General features: G+C 46.4%; 36 non-coding genes across 36 annotated transcripts; 20 read left to right on the top strand and 16 right to left on the bottom strand.

Moving 5' to 3' along the window:
• The first annotated feature begins 23 nt into the window (after positions 1–23).
• Positions 24–106, top strand: trnal-cag (transfer RNA leucine (anticodon CAG)). Its single transcript has one exon. It is a non-coding gene; the product is annotated as a tRNA-Leu (tRNA).
• A 216-nt stretch (positions 107–322) lies between these two features.
• trnar-acg (transfer RNA arginine (anticodon ACG)) lies at positions 323–395 on the top strand. Its single transcript has one exon. It is a non-coding gene; the product is annotated as a tRNA-Arg (tRNA).
• An 82-nt stretch (positions 396–477) lies between these two features.
• trnay-gua (transfer RNA tyrosine (anticodon GUA)) lies at positions 478–564 on the top strand. The gene is given in 2 exon segments: positions 478–514; positions 529–564. It is a non-coding gene; the product is annotated as a tRNA-Tyr (tRNA).
• An 86-nt stretch (positions 565–650) lies between these two features.
• On the bottom strand, positions 651–722 carry trnae-cuc (transfer RNA glutamic acid (anticodon CUC)). Its single transcript has one exon. It is a non-coding gene; the product is annotated as a tRNA-Glu (tRNA).
• A 93-nt stretch (positions 723–815) lies between these two features.
• trnam-cau (transfer RNA methionine (anticodon CAU)) lies at positions 816–889 on the bottom strand. Its single transcript has one exon. It is a non-coding gene; the product is annotated as a tRNA-Met (tRNA).
• Positions 890–1,894: 1,005 nt separating this feature from the next.
• On the top strand, positions 1,895–1,977 carry trnal-cag (transfer RNA leucine (anticodon CAG)). The gene has a single exon. It is a non-coding gene; the product is annotated as a tRNA-Leu (tRNA).
• A 216-nt stretch (positions 1,978–2,193) lies between these two features.
• Positions 2,194–2,266, top strand: trnar-acg (transfer RNA arginine (anticodon ACG)). Its single transcript has one exon. It is a non-coding gene; the product is annotated as a tRNA-Arg (tRNA).
• Positions 2,267–2,348: 82 nt separating this feature from the next.
• trnay-gua (transfer RNA tyrosine (anticodon GUA)) lies at positions 2,349–2,435 on the top strand. Its single transcript is given in 2 exon segments — positions 2,349–2,385; positions 2,400–2,435. It is a non-coding gene; the product is annotated as a tRNA-Tyr (tRNA).
• Positions 2,436–2,521: 86 nt separating this feature from the next.
• On the bottom strand, positions 2,522–2,593 carry trnae-cuc (transfer RNA glutamic acid (anticodon CUC)). The gene has a single exon. It is a non-coding gene; the product is annotated as a tRNA-Glu (tRNA).
• A 93-nt stretch (positions 2,594–2,686) lies between these two features.
• On the bottom strand, positions 2,687–2,760 carry trnam-cau (transfer RNA methionine (anticodon CAU)). The gene has a single exon. It is a non-coding gene; the product is annotated as a tRNA-Met (tRNA).
• A 1,141-nt stretch (positions 2,761–3,901) lies between these two features.
• On the top strand, positions 3,902–3,988 carry trnay-gua (transfer RNA tyrosine (anticodon GUA)). Its single transcript is given in 2 exon segments — positions 3,902–3,938; positions 3,953–3,988. It is a non-coding gene; the product is annotated as a tRNA-Tyr (tRNA).
• An 86-nt stretch (positions 3,989–4,074) lies between these two features.
• On the bottom strand, positions 4,075–4,146 carry trnae-cuc (transfer RNA glutamic acid (anticodon CUC)). Its single transcript has one exon. It is a non-coding gene; the product is annotated as a tRNA-Glu (tRNA).
• A 93-nt stretch (positions 4,147–4,239) lies between these two features.
• On the bottom strand, positions 4,240–4,313 carry trnam-cau (transfer RNA methionine (anticodon CAU)). The gene has a single exon. It is a non-coding gene; the product is annotated as a tRNA-Met (tRNA).
• Positions 4,314–5,318: 1,005 nt separating this feature from the next.
• Positions 5,319–5,401, top strand: trnal-cag (transfer RNA leucine (anticodon CAG)). The gene has a single exon. It is a non-coding gene; the product is annotated as a tRNA-Leu (tRNA).
• A 216-nt stretch (positions 5,402–5,617) lies between these two features.
• On the top strand, positions 5,618–5,690 carry trnar-acg (transfer RNA arginine (anticodon ACG)). The gene has a single exon. It is a non-coding gene; the product is annotated as a tRNA-Arg (tRNA).
• Positions 5,691–5,772: 82 nt separating this feature from the next.
• On the top strand, positions 5,773–5,859 carry trnay-gua (transfer RNA tyrosine (anticodon GUA)). Its single transcript is given in 2 exon segments — positions 5,773–5,809; positions 5,824–5,859. It is a non-coding gene; the product is annotated as a tRNA-Tyr (tRNA).
• Positions 5,860–5,945: 86 nt separating this feature from the next.
• On the bottom strand, positions 5,946–6,017 carry trnae-cuc (transfer RNA glutamic acid (anticodon CUC)). The gene has a single exon. It is a non-coding gene; the product is annotated as a tRNA-Glu (tRNA).
• Positions 6,018–6,109: 92 nt separating this feature from the next.
• On the bottom strand, positions 6,110–6,183 carry trnam-cau (transfer RNA methionine (anticodon CAU)). The gene has a single exon. It is a non-coding gene; the product is annotated as a tRNA-Met (tRNA).
• A 1,005-nt stretch (positions 6,184–7,188) lies between these two features.
• Positions 7,189–7,271, top strand: trnal-cag (transfer RNA leucine (anticodon CAG)). Its single transcript has one exon. It is a non-coding gene; the product is annotated as a tRNA-Leu (tRNA).
• Positions 7,272–7,487: 216 nt separating this feature from the next.
• Positions 7,488–7,560, top strand: trnar-acg (transfer RNA arginine (anticodon ACG)). The gene has a single exon. It is a non-coding gene; the product is annotated as a tRNA-Arg (tRNA).
• An 82-nt stretch (positions 7,561–7,642) lies between these two features.
• Positions 7,643–7,729, top strand: trnay-gua (transfer RNA tyrosine (anticodon GUA)). The gene is given in 2 exon segments: positions 7,643–7,679; positions 7,694–7,729. It is a non-coding gene; the product is annotated as a tRNA-Tyr (tRNA).
• Positions 7,730–7,815: 86 nt separating this feature from the next.
• trnae-cuc (transfer RNA glutamic acid (anticodon CUC)) lies at positions 7,816–7,887 on the bottom strand. The gene has a single exon. It is a non-coding gene; the product is annotated as a tRNA-Glu (tRNA).
• A 93-nt stretch (positions 7,888–7,980) lies between these two features.
• trnam-cau (transfer RNA methionine (anticodon CAU)) lies at positions 7,981–8,054 on the bottom strand. Its single transcript has one exon. It is a non-coding gene; the product is annotated as a tRNA-Met (tRNA).
• A 1,141-nt stretch (positions 8,055–9,195) lies between these two features.
• Positions 9,196–9,282, top strand: trnay-gua (transfer RNA tyrosine (anticodon GUA)). The gene is given in 2 exon segments: positions 9,196–9,232; positions 9,247–9,282. It is a non-coding gene; the product is annotated as a tRNA-Tyr (tRNA).
• An 86-nt stretch (positions 9,283–9,368) lies between these two features.
• On the bottom strand, positions 9,369–9,440 carry trnae-cuc (transfer RNA glutamic acid (anticodon CUC)). Its single transcript has one exon. It is a non-coding gene; the product is annotated as a tRNA-Glu (tRNA).
• Positions 9,441–9,533: 93 nt separating this feature from the next.
• trnam-cau (transfer RNA methionine (anticodon CAU)) lies at positions 9,534–9,607 on the bottom strand. Its single transcript has one exon. It is a non-coding gene; the product is annotated as a tRNA-Met (tRNA).
• Positions 9,608–10,612: 1,005 nt separating this feature from the next.
• trnal-cag (transfer RNA leucine (anticodon CAG)) lies at positions 10,613–10,695 on the top strand. Its single transcript has one exon. It is a non-coding gene; the product is annotated as a tRNA-Leu (tRNA).
• Positions 10,696–10,911: 216 nt separating this feature from the next.
• On the top strand, positions 10,912–10,984 carry trnar-acg (transfer RNA arginine (anticodon ACG)). The gene has a single exon. It is a non-coding gene; the product is annotated as a tRNA-Arg (tRNA).
• An 82-nt stretch (positions 10,985–11,066) lies between these two features.
• Positions 11,067–11,153, top strand: trnay-gua (transfer RNA tyrosine (anticodon GUA)). Its single transcript is given in 2 exon segments — positions 11,067–11,103; positions 11,118–11,153. It is a non-coding gene; the product is annotated as a tRNA-Tyr (tRNA).
• An 86-nt stretch (positions 11,154–11,239) lies between these two features.
• On the bottom strand, positions 11,240–11,311 carry trnae-cuc (transfer RNA glutamic acid (anticodon CUC)). Its single transcript has one exon. It is a non-coding gene; the product is annotated as a tRNA-Glu (tRNA).
• A 92-nt stretch (positions 11,312–11,403) lies between these two features.
• Positions 11,404–11,477, bottom strand: trnam-cau (transfer RNA methionine (anticodon CAU)). The gene has a single exon. It is a non-coding gene; the product is annotated as a tRNA-Met (tRNA).
• A 1,005-nt stretch (positions 11,478–12,482) lies between these two features.
• Positions 12,483–12,565, top strand: trnal-cag (transfer RNA leucine (anticodon CAG)). Its single transcript has one exon. It is a non-coding gene; the product is annotated as a tRNA-Leu (tRNA).
• Positions 12,566–12,781: 216 nt separating this feature from the next.
• Positions 12,782–12,854, top strand: trnar-acg (transfer RNA arginine (anticodon ACG)). Its single transcript has one exon. It is a non-coding gene; the product is annotated as a tRNA-Arg (tRNA).
• An 82-nt stretch (positions 12,855–12,936) lies between these two features.
• Positions 12,937–13,023, top strand: trnay-gua (transfer RNA tyrosine (anticodon GUA)). The gene is given in 2 exon segments: positions 12,937–12,973; positions 12,988–13,023. It is a non-coding gene; the product is annotated as a tRNA-Tyr (tRNA).
• Positions 13,024–13,109: 86 nt separating this feature from the next.
• Positions 13,110–13,181, bottom strand: trnae-cuc (transfer RNA glutamic acid (anticodon CUC)). Its single transcript has one exon. It is a non-coding gene; the product is annotated as a tRNA-Glu (tRNA).
• Positions 13,182–13,273: 92 nt separating this feature from the next.
• On the bottom strand, positions 13,274–13,347 carry trnam-cau (transfer RNA methionine (anticodon CAU)). Its single transcript has one exon. It is a non-coding gene; the product is annotated as a tRNA-Met (tRNA).
• Positions 13,348–13,552: the final 205 nt, after the last annotated feature.

Below are 13,552 nucleotides of genomic sequence, written 5' to 3' on the forward strand. Positions count from 1 at the left end.
CTGAGAGGCCGAACGCCCACACTGTCAGGATGGCCGAGCGGTCTAAGGCGCTGCGTTCAGGTCGCAGTCTCCTCTTGAGGCGTGGGTTCGAATCCCACTTCTGACATTGCTTTGCATGTCACACTGGAGAGTCCAGGCTCGGCTTTACATGGAAACGGCCGTGCGCTAATTTAAGTCAGACAGTGTAAGGGTTCCAATCCACATCTGCTTTGAAGTTGCAAGTAATCTTGATTACCAGGCACAGGTTTGTTCCAGAGAGCGTGGGTTCTTTCAGCCCCTTTGCCTGTTCTCGATCTGCGTTCTTCCTGTGTGCCCTCAAAGAGGGCCAGTGGCGCAATGGATAACGCGTCTGACTACGGATCAGAAGATTCTAGGTTCGACTCCTGGCTGGCTCGTTGCTCCTCAGCTCCTTTTCGTGCCACGAGGGCTTCCGCTGACAAGGCCCAAAAATAGCTCAGACGATAGACTGTATCTGGGCCTTCGATAGCTCAGTTGGTAGAGCGGAGGACTGTATGCATCTCACTGGTCATCCTTAGATCGCTGGTTCGAATCCGGCTCGAAGGAAGCGTCTCTTTAAGCCTTGGAGACCTTCAAAGGTTATTGTTTTTTCAAAGTCCCACGAATACAGCCGGAGGGTGTCCAAAAGCGCATTCCCTGACCGGGAATCGAACCCGGGCCGCGGCGGTGAGAGCGCCGAATCCTAGCCACTAGACCACCAGGGAGCACCCGCTCGTGAACGTTCCTACGCGGGAGCCGGAAAGATGTGTCGCCTTAATAGAGCCAGTCTGTCAGTTCAAAAGAATTTCCCACCACGCTGCCCCGTGTGAGGCTCGAACTCACGACCTTCAGATTATGAGACTGACGCGCTGCCAAACTGCGCCAACGAGGCGTACCCAGCATGTTTAAGTAAACAGCAAAGGTTAAAAGTGAAAAGACTAGGCCTTTTGTTGATATAACAGGGAAGCTGTCCATTTGGTTTCGGCCAAACATTTGTTTTGGAAGGGATCTGCACATATAAACAGGATGCGGGGAGTTCTAAGAATGGATATTCTTGCTTGTGACCATGCTTGTGATGCAATCTGAGAAAACATAGGAAATCGCTGTCCGCTAAATTCTTTTGCAGCGTCCGCCGGACGCAGTGGAGCAACTCTGGTCTGACCGTTTTCAGTGACAGAATAGCCTGACATTTCAGTATGCAATGTTTTATAAAAATAAAAGTAACAACAACCACAAAATACAAAACACAAAACTTTTCATTAAATCTGATTCATCACTTTCATATGAGATGTTAAAGCGCAATTAGTGCATCGCATGAGGAGCAGGACTTAGTTCAAATGACTGTAGGGTTCACTTTTTTATGAAACAGGTAAAGGGACGGAAACTCCTTGGGATAATGAAGCCATACACATAGCCCTTACCTTAAATCAGGGCTGTTCAATTAAAGCGGTCAATGTTCTTTTTTTGAAGTAAAATCTACTGAACATACAAACAAAGTGTAACAATTTAAATGGATTCATCGCGAGCAAATTACTGACAAAGCTACTAAAAATGCATCCGTTCCCTGCCATTTATACCAGAACACATTCTAAATTATCTTCCCATTTAAAACAGTGTTCATTAGGAAATGCTCTTAACAGGCTGATCATTAATGCAATTGGTTTAAAATATATAATTCTTGCAAAAAATAGAAACAAGACCTCATGGTTTATGAATAAGCATCAAATCGAAGAGTGAAGTGTCGAAAAGTGAGGAGGAAAGGTCCCCTCTATCTGGGAATCGCGCTCCTTGCGGTACGTTATTTCTAAATGGCCTGTGTGCCATTGAACGGCTGCATTTAAGGGTCCATTCCGAAAGTGGTGGGTGCACGATTGCTGAGAGGCCGAACGCCCACACTGTCAGGATGGCCGAGCGGTCTAAGGCGCTGCGTTCAGGTCGCAGTCTCCTCTTGAGGCGTGGGTTCGAATCCCACTTCTGACATTGCTTTGCATGTCACACTGGAGAGTCCAGGCTCGGCTTTACATGGAAACGGCCGTGCGCTAATTTAAGTCAGACAGTGTAAGGGTTCCAATCCACATCTGCTTTGAAGTTGCAAGTAATCTTGATTACCAGGCACAGGTTTGTTCCAGAGAGCGTGGGTTCTTTCAGCCCCTTTGCCTGTTCTCGATCTGCGTTCTTCCTGTGTGCCCTCAAAGAGGGCCAGTGGCGCAATGGATAACGCGTCTGACTACGGATCAGAAGATTCTAGGTTCGACTCCTGGCTGGCTCGTTGCTCCTCAGCTCCTTTTCGTGCCACGAGGGCTTCCGCTGACAAGGCCCAAAAATAGCTCAGACGATAGACTGTATCTGGGCCTTCGATAGCTCAGTTGGTAGAGCGGAGGACTGTAGGCATCTCACTGGTCATCCTTAGGTCGCTGGTTCGAATCCGGCTCGAAGGAAGCGTCTCTTTAAGCCTTGGAAACCTTCAAAGGTTATTGTTTTTTCAAAGTCCCACGAATACAGCCGGAGGGTGTCCAAAAGCGCATTCCCTGACCGGGAATCGAACCCGGGCCGCGGCGGTGAGAGCGCCGAATCCTAGCCACTAGACCACCAGGGAGCACCCGCTCGTGAACGTTCCTACGCGGGAGCCGGAAAGATGTGTCGCCTTAATAGAGCCAGTCTGTCAGTTCAAAAGAATTTCCCACCACGCTGCCCCGTGTGAAGCTCGAACTCACGACCTTCAGATTATGAGACTGACGCGCTGCCAAACTGCGCCAACGAGGCGTACCCAGCATGTTTAAGTAAACAGCAAAGGTTAAAAGTGAAAAGACTAGGCCTTTTGTTGATATAACAGGGAAGCTGTCCATTTGGTTTCGGCCAAACATTTGTTTTGGAAGGGATCTGCACATATAAACAGGATGCGGGGAGTTCTAAGAATGGATATTCTTGCTTGTGACCATGCTTGTGATGCAATCTGAGAAAACATAGGAAATCGCTGTCCGCTAAATTCTTTTGCAGCGTCCGCCGGACGCAGTGGAGCAACTCTGGTCAATTATATCGTTTTCAGTGACAGAATAGCCTGACATTTCAGTATGCAATGTTTTATAAAAATAAAAGTAACAACAACCACAAAATACAAAACACAAAACTTTTCATTAAATCTGATTCATCAATTTCATATGAGATGTTAAAGCGCAATTAGTGCATCGCATGAGGAGCAGGACTTAGTTCAAATGACTGTAGGGTTCACTTTTTTATGAAACAGGTAAAGGGACGGAAACTCCTTGGGATAATGAAGCCATACACATAGCCCTTACCTGAAATCAGGGCTGTTCAATTAAAGCGGTCAATGTTCTTTTTTTGAAGTAAAATCTACTGAACATACAAACAAAGTGTAACAATTTAAATGGATTCATCGCGAGCAAATTACTGACAAAGCTACTAAAAATGCATCCGTTCCCTGCCATTTATACCAGAACAGATTCTAAATTATCTTCCCATTTAAAACAGTGTTCATTAGGAAATGCTCTTAACAGGCTGATCATTAATGCAATTGGTTTAAAATATATAATTCTTGCAAAAAATAGAAACAAGACCTCATGGTTTATGAATAAGCATCAAATCGAAGAGTGAAGTGTCGAAAAGTGAGGAGGAAAGGTCTGCTTTGAAGTTGCAAGTAATCTTGACTACCAGGCACAGGTTTGTTCCAGAGAGCGTGGGTTCTTTCAGCCCCTTTGCCTGTTCTCGATCTGCGTTCTTCCTGTGTGCCCTCAAAGAGGGCCAGTGGCGCAATGGATAACACGTCTGACTACGGATCAGAAGATTCTAGGTTTGACTCCTGGCTGGCTCGTTGCTCCTCAGCTCCTTTTCGTGCCACGAGGGCTTCCGCTGACAAGGCCCAAAAATAGCTCAGACGGTATCCGGGCCTTCGATAGCTCAGTTGGTAGAGCGGAGGACTGTAGGCATCTCACTGGTCATCCTTAGGTCGCTGGTTCGAATCCGGCTCGAAGGAAGCGTGTCTTTAAGCCTTGGAGACCTTCAAAGGTTATTGTTTTTTCACAGTCCCACGAATACAGCCAGAGGGTGTCCAAAAGCGCATTCCCTGACCGGAAATCGAACCCGGGCCGCGGCGGTGAGAGCGCCGAATCCTAGCCACTAGACCACCAGGGAGCACCCGCTCGTGAACGTTCCTACGCGGGAGCCGGAAAGATGTGTCGCCTTAATAGAGCCAGTCTGTCAGTTCAAAAGAATTTCCCACCACGCTGCCCCGTGTGAGGCTCGAACTCACGACCTTCAGATTATGAGACTGACGCGCTGCCAAACTGCGCCAACGAGGCGTACCCAGCATGTTTAAGTAAACAGCAAAGGTTAAAAGTGAAAAGACTAGGCCTTTTGTTGATATAACAGGGAAGCTGTCCATTTGGTTTCGGCCAAACATTTGTTTTGGAAGGGATCTGCACATATAAACAGGATGCGGGGAGTTCTAAGAATGGATATTCTTGCTTGTGACCATGCTTGTGATGCAATCTGAGAAAACATAGGAAATCGCTGTCCGCTAAATTCTTTTGCAGCGTCCGCCGGACGCAGTGGAGCAACTCTGGTCTGACCGTTTTCAGTGACAGAATAGCCTGACATTTCAGTATGCAATGTTTTATAAAAATAAAAGTAACAACAACCACAAAATACAAAACACAAAACTTTTCATTAAATCTGATTCATCAATTTCATATGAGATGTTAAAGCGCAATTAGTGCATCGCATGAGGAGCAGGACTTAGTTCAAATGACTGTAGGGTTCACTTTTTTATGAAACAGGTAAAGGGACGGAAACTCCTTGGGATAATGAAGCCATACACATAGCCCTTACCTTAAATCAGGGCTGTTCAATTAAAGCGGTCAATGTTCTTTTTTTGAAGTAAAATCTACTGAACATACAAACAAAGTGTAACAATTTAAATGGATTCATCGCGAGCAAATTACTGACAAAGCTACTAAAAATGCATCCGTTCCCTGCCATTTATACCAGAACACATTCTAAATTATCTTCCCATTTAAAACAGTGTTCATTAGGAAATGCTCTTAACAGGCTGATCATTAATGCAATTGGTTTAAAATATATAATTCTTGCAAAAAATAGAAACAAGACCTCATGGTTTATGAATAAGCATCAAATCGAAGAGTGAAGTGTCGAAAAGTGAGGAGGAAAGGTCCCCTCTATCTGGGAATCGCGCTCCTTGCGGTACGTTATTTCTAAATGGCCTGTGTGCCATTGAACGGCTGCATTTAAGGGTCCATTCCGAAAGTGGTGGGTGCACGATTGCTGAGAGGCCGAACGCCCACACTGTCAGGATGGCCGAGCGGTCTAAGGCGCTGCGTTCAGGTCGCAGTCTCCTCTGGAGGCGTGGGTTCGAATCCCACTTCTGACATTGCTTTGCATGTCACACTGGAGACTCCAGGCTGGGCTTTACATGGAAACGGCCGTGCGCTAATTTAAGTCAGAAAGTGTAAGGGTTCCAATCCACATCTGCTTTGAAGTTGCAAGTAATCTTGATTACCAGGCACAGGTTTGTTCCAGAGAGCGTGGGTTCTTTCAGCCCCTTTGCCTGTTCTCGATCTGCGTTCTTCCTGTGTGCCCTCAAAGAGGGCCAGTGGCGCAATGGATAACGCGTCTGACTACGGATCAGAAGATTCTAGGTTCGACTCCTGGCTGGCTCGTTGCTCCTCAGCTCCTTTTCGTGCCACGAGGGCTTCCGCTGACAAGGCCCAAAAATAGCTCAGACGATAGACTGTATCCGGGCCTTCGATAGCTCAGTTGGTAGAGCGGAGGACTGTAGGCATCTCACTGGTCATCCTTAGGTCGCTGGTTCGAATCCGGCTCGAAGGAAGCGTCTCTTTAAGCCTTGGAGACCTTCAAAGGTTATTGTTTTTTGACAGTCCCACGAATACAGCCAGAGGGTGTCCAAAAGCACATTCCCTGACCGGGAATCGAACCCGGGCCGCGGCGGTGAGAGCGCTGAATCCTAGCCACTAGACCACCAGGGAGCACCCGCTCGTGAACGTTCCTACGCGGGAGCCGAAAGATGTGTCGCCTTAATAGAGCCAGTCTGTCAGTTCAAAATAATTTCCCACCACGCTGCCCCGTGTGAGGCTCGAACTCACGACCTTCAGATTATGAGACTGACGCGCTGCCAAACTGCGCCAACGAGGCGTACCCAGCATGTTTAAGTAAACAGCAAAGGTTAAAAGTGAAAAGACTAGGCCTTTTGTTGATATAACAGGGAAGCTGTCCATTTGGTTTCGGCCAAACATTTGTTTTGGAAGGGATCTGCACATATAAACAGGATGCGGGGAGTTCTAAGAATGGATATTCTTGCTTGTGACCATGCTTGTGATGCAATCTGAGAAAACATAGGAAATCGCTGTCCGCTAAATTCTTTTGCAGCGTCCGCCGGACGCAGTGGAGCAACTCTGGTCTGACCGTTTTCAGTGACAGAATAGCCTGACATTTCAGTATGCAATGTTTTATAAAAATAAAAGTAACAACAACCACAAAATACAAAACACAAAACTTTTCATTAAATCTGATTCATCAATTTCATATGAGATGTTAAAGCGCAATTAGTGCATCGCATGAGGAGCAGGACTTAGTTCAAATGACTGTAGGGTTCACTTTTTTATGAAACAGGTAAAGGGACGGAAACTCCTTGGGATAATGAAGCCATACACATAGCCCTTACCTTAAATCAGGGCTGTTCAATTAAAGCGGTCAATGTTCTTTTTTTGAAGTAAAATCTACTGAACATACAAACAAAGTGTAACAATTTAAATGGATTCATCGCGAGCAAATTACTGATAAAGCTACTAAAAATGCATCCGTTCCCTGCCATTTATACCAGAACACATTCTAAATTATCTTCCCATTTAAAACAGTGTTCATTAGGAAATGCTCTTAACAGGCTGATCATTAATGCAATTGGTTTAAAATATATAATTCTTGCAAAAAATAGAAACAAGACCTCATGGTTTATGAATAAGCATCAAATCGAAGAGTGAAGTGTCGAAAAGTGAGGAGGAAAGGTCCCCTCTATCTGGGAATCGCGCTCCTTGCGGTACGTTATTTCTAAATGGCCTGTGTGCCATTGAACGGCTGCATTTAAGGGTCCATTCCGAAAGTGGTGGGTGCACGATTGCTGAGAGGCCGAACGCCCACACTGTCAGGATGGCCGAGCGGTCTAAGGCGCTGCGTTCAGGTCGCAGTCTCCTCTTGAGGCGTGGGTTCGAATCCCACTTCTGACATTGCTTTGCATGTCACACTGGAGAGTCCAGGCTCGGCTTTACATGGAAACGGCCGTGCGCTAATTTAAGTCAGACAGTGTAAGGGTTCCAATCCACATCTGCTTTGAAGTTGCAAGTAATCTTGATTACCAGGCACAGGTTTGTTCCAGAGAGCGTGGGTTCTTTCAGCCCCTTTGCCTGTTCTCGATCTGCGTTCTTCCTGTGTGCCCTCAAAGAGGGCCAGTGGCGCAATGGATAACGCGTCTGACTACGGATCAGAAGATTCTAGGTTCGACTCCTGGCTGGCTCGTTGCTCCTCAGCTCCTTTTCGTGCCACGAGGGCTTCCGCTGACAAGGCCCAAAAATAGCTCAGACGATAGACTGTATCTGGGCCTTCGATAGCTCAGTTGGTAGAGCGGAGGACTGTAGGCATCTCACTGGTCATCCTTAGGTCGCTGGTTCGAATCCGGCTCGAAGGAAGCGTCTCTTTAAGCCTTGGAAACCTTCAAAGGTTATTGTTGTTTCAAAGTCCCACGAATACAGCCGGAGGGTGTCCAAAAGCGCATTCCCTGACCGGGAATCGAACCCGGGCCGCGGCGGTGAGAGCGCCGAATCCTAGCCACTAGACCACCAGGGAGCACCCGCTCGTGAACGTTCCTACGCGGGAGCCGGAAAGATGTGTCGCCTTAATAGAGCCAGTCTGTCAGTTCAAAAGAATTTCCCACCACGCTGCCCCGTGTGAGGCTCGAACTCACGACCTTCAGATTATGAGACTGACGCGCTGCCAAACTGCGCCAACGAGGCGTACCCAGCATGTTTAAGTAAACAGCAAAGGTTAAAAGTGAAAAGACTAGGCCTTTTGTTGATATAACAGGGAAGCTGTCCATTTGGTTTCGGCCAAACATTTGTTTTGGAAGGGATCTGCACATATAAACAGGATGCGGGGAGTTCTAAGAATGGATATTCTTGCTTGTGACCATGCTTGTGATGCAATCTGAGAAAACATAGGAAATCGCTGTCCGCTAAATTCTTTTGCAGCGTCCGCCGGACGCAGTGGAGCAACTCTGGTCAATTATATCGTTTTCAGTGACAGAATAGCCTGACATTTCAGTATGCAATGTTTTATAAAAATAAAAGTAACAACAACCACAAAATACAAAACACAAAACTTTTCATTAAATCTGATTCATCAATTTCATATGAGATGTTAAAGCGCAATTAGTGCATCGCATGAGGAGCAGGACTTAGTTCAAATGACTGTAGGGTTCACTTTTTTATGAAACAGGTAAAGGGACGGAAACTCCTTGGGATAATGAAGCCATACACATAGCCCTTACCTGAAATCAGGGCTGTTCAATTAAAGCGGTCAATGTTCTTTTTTTGAAGTAAAATCTACTGAACATACAAACAAAGTGTAACAATTTAAATGGATTCATCGCGAGCAAATTACTGACAAAGCTACTAAAAATGCATCCGTTCCCTGCCATTTATACCAGAACAGATTCTAAATTATCTTCCCATTTAAAACAGTGTTCATTAGGAAATGCTCTTAACAGGCTGATCATTAATGCAATTGGTTTAAAATATATAATTCTTGCAAAAAATAGAAACAAGACCTCATGGTTTATGAATAAGCATCAAATCGAAGAGTGAAGTGTCGAAAAGTGAGGAGGAAAGGTCTGCTTTGAAGTTGCAAGTAATCTTGACTACCAGGCACAGGTTTGTTCCAGAGAGCGTGGGTTCTTTCAGCCCCTTTGCCTGTTCTCGATCTGCGTTCTTCCTGTGTGCCCTCAAAGAGGGCCAGTGGCGCAATGGATAACACGTCTGACTACGGATCAGAAGATTCTAGGTTTGACTCCTGGCTGGCTCGTTGCTCCTCAGCTCCTTTTCGTGCCACGAGGGCTTCCGCTGACAAGGCCCAAAAATAGCTCAGACGGTATCCGGGCCTTCGATAGCTCAGTTGGTAGAGCGGAGGACTGTAGGCATCTCACTGGTCATCCTTAGGTCGCTGGTTCGAATCCGGCTCGAAGGAAGCGTGTCTTTAAGCCTTGGAGACCTTCAAAGGTTATTGTTTTTTCACAGTCCCACGAATACAGCCAGAGGGTGTCCAAAAGCGCATTCCCTGACCGGAAATCGAACCCGGGCCGCGGCGGTGAGAGCGCCGAATCCTAGCCACTAGACCACCAGGGAGCACCCGCTCGTGAACGTTCCTACGCGGGAGCCGGAAAGATGTGTCGCCTTAATAGAGCCAGTCTGTCAGTTCAAAAGAATTTCCCACCACGCTGCCCCGTGTGAGGCTCGAACTCACGACCTTCAGATTATGAGACTGACGCGCTGCCAAACTGCGCCAACGAGGCGTACCCAGCATGTTTAAGTAAACAGCAAAGGTTAAAAGTGAAAAGACTAGGCCTTTTGTTGATATAACAGGGAAGCTGTCCATTTGGTTTCGGCCAAACATTTGTTTTGGAAGGGATCTGCACATATAAACAGGATGCGGGGAGTTCTAAGAATGGATATTCTTGCTTGTGACCATGCTTGTGATGCAATCTGAGAAAACATAGGAAATCGCTGTCCGCTAAATTCTTTTGCAGCGTCCGCCGGACGCAGTGGAGCAACTCTGGTCTGACCGTTTTCAGTGACAGAATAGCCTGACATTTCAGTATGCAATGTTTTATAAAAATAAAAGTAACAACAACCACAAAATACAAAACACAAAACTTTTCATTAAATCTGATTCATCAATTTCATATGAGATGTTAAAGCGCAATTAGTGCATCGCATGAGGAGCAGGACTTAGTTCAAATGACTGTAGGGTTCACTTTTTTATGAAACAGGTAAAGGGACGGAAACTCCTTGGGATAATGAAGCCATACACATAGCCCTTACCTTAAATCAGGGCTGTTCAATTAAAGCGGTCAATGTTCTTTTTTTGAAGTAAAATCTACTGAACATACAAACAAAGTGTAACAATTTAAATGGATTCATCGCGAGCAAATTACTGACAAAGCTACTAAAAATGCATCCGTTCCCTGCCATTTATACCAGAACACATTCTAAATTATCTTCCCATTTAAAACAGTGTTCATTAGGAAATGCTCTTAACAGGCTGATCATTAATGCAATTGGTTTAAAATATATAATTCTTGCAAAAAATAGAAACAAGACCTCATGGTTTATGAATAAGCATCAAATCGAAGAGTGAAGTGTCGAAAAGTGAGGAGGAAAGGTCCCCTCTATCTGGGAATCGCGCTCCTTGCGGTACGTTATTTCTAAATGGCCTGTGTGCCATTGAACGGCTGCATTTAAGGGTCCATTCCGAAAGTGGTGGGTGCACGATTGCTGAGAGGCCGAACGCCCACACTGTCAGGATGGCCGAGCGGTCTAAGGCGCTGCGTTCAGGTCGCAGTCTCCTCTGGAGGCGTGGGTTCGAATCCCACTTCTGACATTGCTTTGCATGTCACACTGGAGACTCCAGGCTGGGCTTTACATGGAAACGGCCGTGCGCTAATTTAAGTCAGAAAGTGTAAGGGTTCCAATCCACATCTGCTTTGAAGTTGCAAGTAATCTTGATTACCAGGCACAGGTTTGTTCCAGAGAGCGTGGGTTCTTTCAGCCCCTTTGCCTGTTCTCGATCTGCGTTCTTCCTGTGTGCCCTCAAAGAGGGCCAGTGGCGCAATGGATAACGCGTCTGACTACGGATCAGAAGATTCTAGGTTCGACTCCTGGCTGGCTCGTTGCTCCTCAGCTCCTTTTCGTGCCACGAGGGCTTCCGCTGACAAGGCCCAAAAATAGCTCAGACGATAGACTGTATCCGGGCCTTCGATAGCTCAGTTGGTAGAGCGGAGGACTGTAGGCATCTCACTGGTCATCCTTAGGTCGCTGGTTCGAATCCGGCTCGAAGGAAGCGTCTCTTTAAGCCTTGGAGACCTTCAAAGGTTATTGTTTTTTGACAGTCCCACGAATACAGCCAGAGGGTGTCCAAAAGCACATTCCCTGACCGGGAATCGAACCCGGGCCGCGGCGGTGAGAGCGCTGAATCCTAGCCACTAGACCACCAGGGAGCACCCGCTCGTGAACGTTCCTACGCGGGAGCCGAAAGATGTGTCGCCTTAATAGAGCCAGTCTGTCAGTTCAAAATAATTTCCCACCACGCTGCCCCGTGTGAGGCTCGAACTCACGACCTTCAGATTATGAGACTGACGCGCTGCCAAACTGCGCCAACGAGGCGTACCCAGCATGTTTAAGTAAACAGCAAAGGTTAAAAGTGAAAAGACTAGGCCTTTTGTTGATATAACAGGGAAGCTGTCCATTTGGTTTCGGCCAAACATTTGTTTTGGAAGGGATCTGCACATATAAACAGGATGCGGGGAGTTCTAAGAATGGATATTCTTGCTTGTGACCATGCTTGTGATGCAATCTGAGAAAACATAGGAAATCGCTGTCCGCTAAATTCTTTTGCAGCGTCCGCCGGACGCAGTGGAGCAACTCTGGTCTGACCGTTTTCAGTGACAGAATAGCCTGACATTTCAGTATGCAATGTTTTATAAAAATAAAAGTAACAACAACCACAAAATACAAAACACAAAACTTTTCATTAAATCTGATTCATCAATTTCATATGAGATGTTAAAGCGCAATTAGTGCATCGCATGAGGAGCAGGACTTAGTTCAAATGACTGTAGGGTTCACTTTTTTATGAAACAGGTAAAGGGACGGAAACTCCTTGGGATAATGAAGCCATACACATAGCCCTTACCTTAAATCAGGGCTGTTCAATTAAAGCGGTCAATGTTCTTTTTTTGAAGTAAAATCTACTGAACATACAAACAAAGTGTAACAATTTAAATGGATTCATCGCGAGCAAATTACTGACAAAGCTACTAAAAATGCATCCGTTCCCTGCCATTTATACCAGAACACATTCTAAATTATCTTCCCATTTAAAACAGTGTTCATTAGGAAATGCTCTTAACAGGCTGATCATTAATGCAATTGGTTTAAAATATATAATTCTTGCAAAAAATAGAAACAAGACCTCATGGTTTATGAATAAGCATCAAATCGAAGAGTGAAGTGTCGAAAAGTGAGGAGGAAAGGTCCCCTCTATCTGGGAATCGCGCTCCTTGCGGTACGTTATTTCTAAATGGCCTGTGTGCCATTGAACGGCTGCATTTAAGGGTCCATTCCGAAAGTGGTGGGTGCACGATTGCTGAGAGGCCGAACGCCCACACTGTCAGGATGGCCGAGCGGTCTAAGGCGCTGCGTTCAGGTCGCAGTCTCCTCTGGAGGCATGGGTTCGAATCCCACTTCTGACATTGCTTTGCATGTCACACTGGAGACTCCAGGCTGGGCTTTACATGGAAACGGCCGTGCGCTAATTTAAGTCAGAAAGTGTAAGGGTTCCAATCCACATCTGCTTTGAAGTTGCAAGTAATCTTGATTACCAGGCACAGGTTTGTTCCAGAGAGCGTGGGTTCTTTCAGCCCCTTTGCCTGTTCTCGATCTGCGTTCTTCCTGTGTGCCCTCAAAGAGGGCCAGTGGCGCAATGGATAACGCGTCTGACTACGGATCAGAAGATTCTAGGTTCGACTCCTGGCTGGCTCGTTGCTCCTCAGCTCCTTTTCGTGCCACGAGGGCTTCCGCTGACAAGGCCCAAAAATAGCTCAGACGATAGACTGTATCCGGGCCTTCGATAGCTCAGTTGGTAGAGCGGAGGACTGTAGGCATCTCACTGGTCATCCTTAGGTCGCTGGTTCGAATCCGGCTCGAAGGAAGCGTCTCTTTAAGCCTTGGAGACCTTCAAAGGTTATTGTTTTTTGACAGTCCCACGAATACAGCCAGAGGGTGTCCAAAAGCACATTCCCTGACCGGGAATCGAACCCGGGCCGCGGCGGTGAGAGCGCTGAATCCTAGCCACTAGACCACCAGGGAGCACCCGCTCGTGAACGTTCCTACGCGGGAGCCGAAAGATGTGTCGCCTTAATAGAGCCAGTCTGTCAGTTCAAAATAATTTCCCACCACGCTGCCCCGTGTGAGGCTCGAACTCACGACCTTCAGATTATGAGACTGACGCGCTGCCAAACTGCGCCAACGAGGCGTACCCAGCATGTTTAAGTAAACAGCAAAGGTTAAAAGTGAAAAGACTAGGCCTTTTGTTGATATAACAGGGAAGCTGTCCATTTGGTTTCGGCCAAACATTTGTTTTGGAAGGGATCTGCACATATAAACAGGATGCGGGGAGTTCTAAGAATGGATATTCTTGCTTGTGACCATGCTTGTGATGCAATCTGAGAAAACATAGG

The sequence above is a fragment of the Triplophysa dalaica genome, chromosome 5, assembly GCF_015846415.1.
Source record: "Triplophysa dalaica isolate WHDGS20190420 chromosome 5, ASM1584641v1, whole genome shotgun sequence".
NCBI lineage: Eukaryota > Metazoa > Chordata > Actinopteri > Cypriniformes > Nemacheilidae > Triplophysa > Triplophysa dalaica.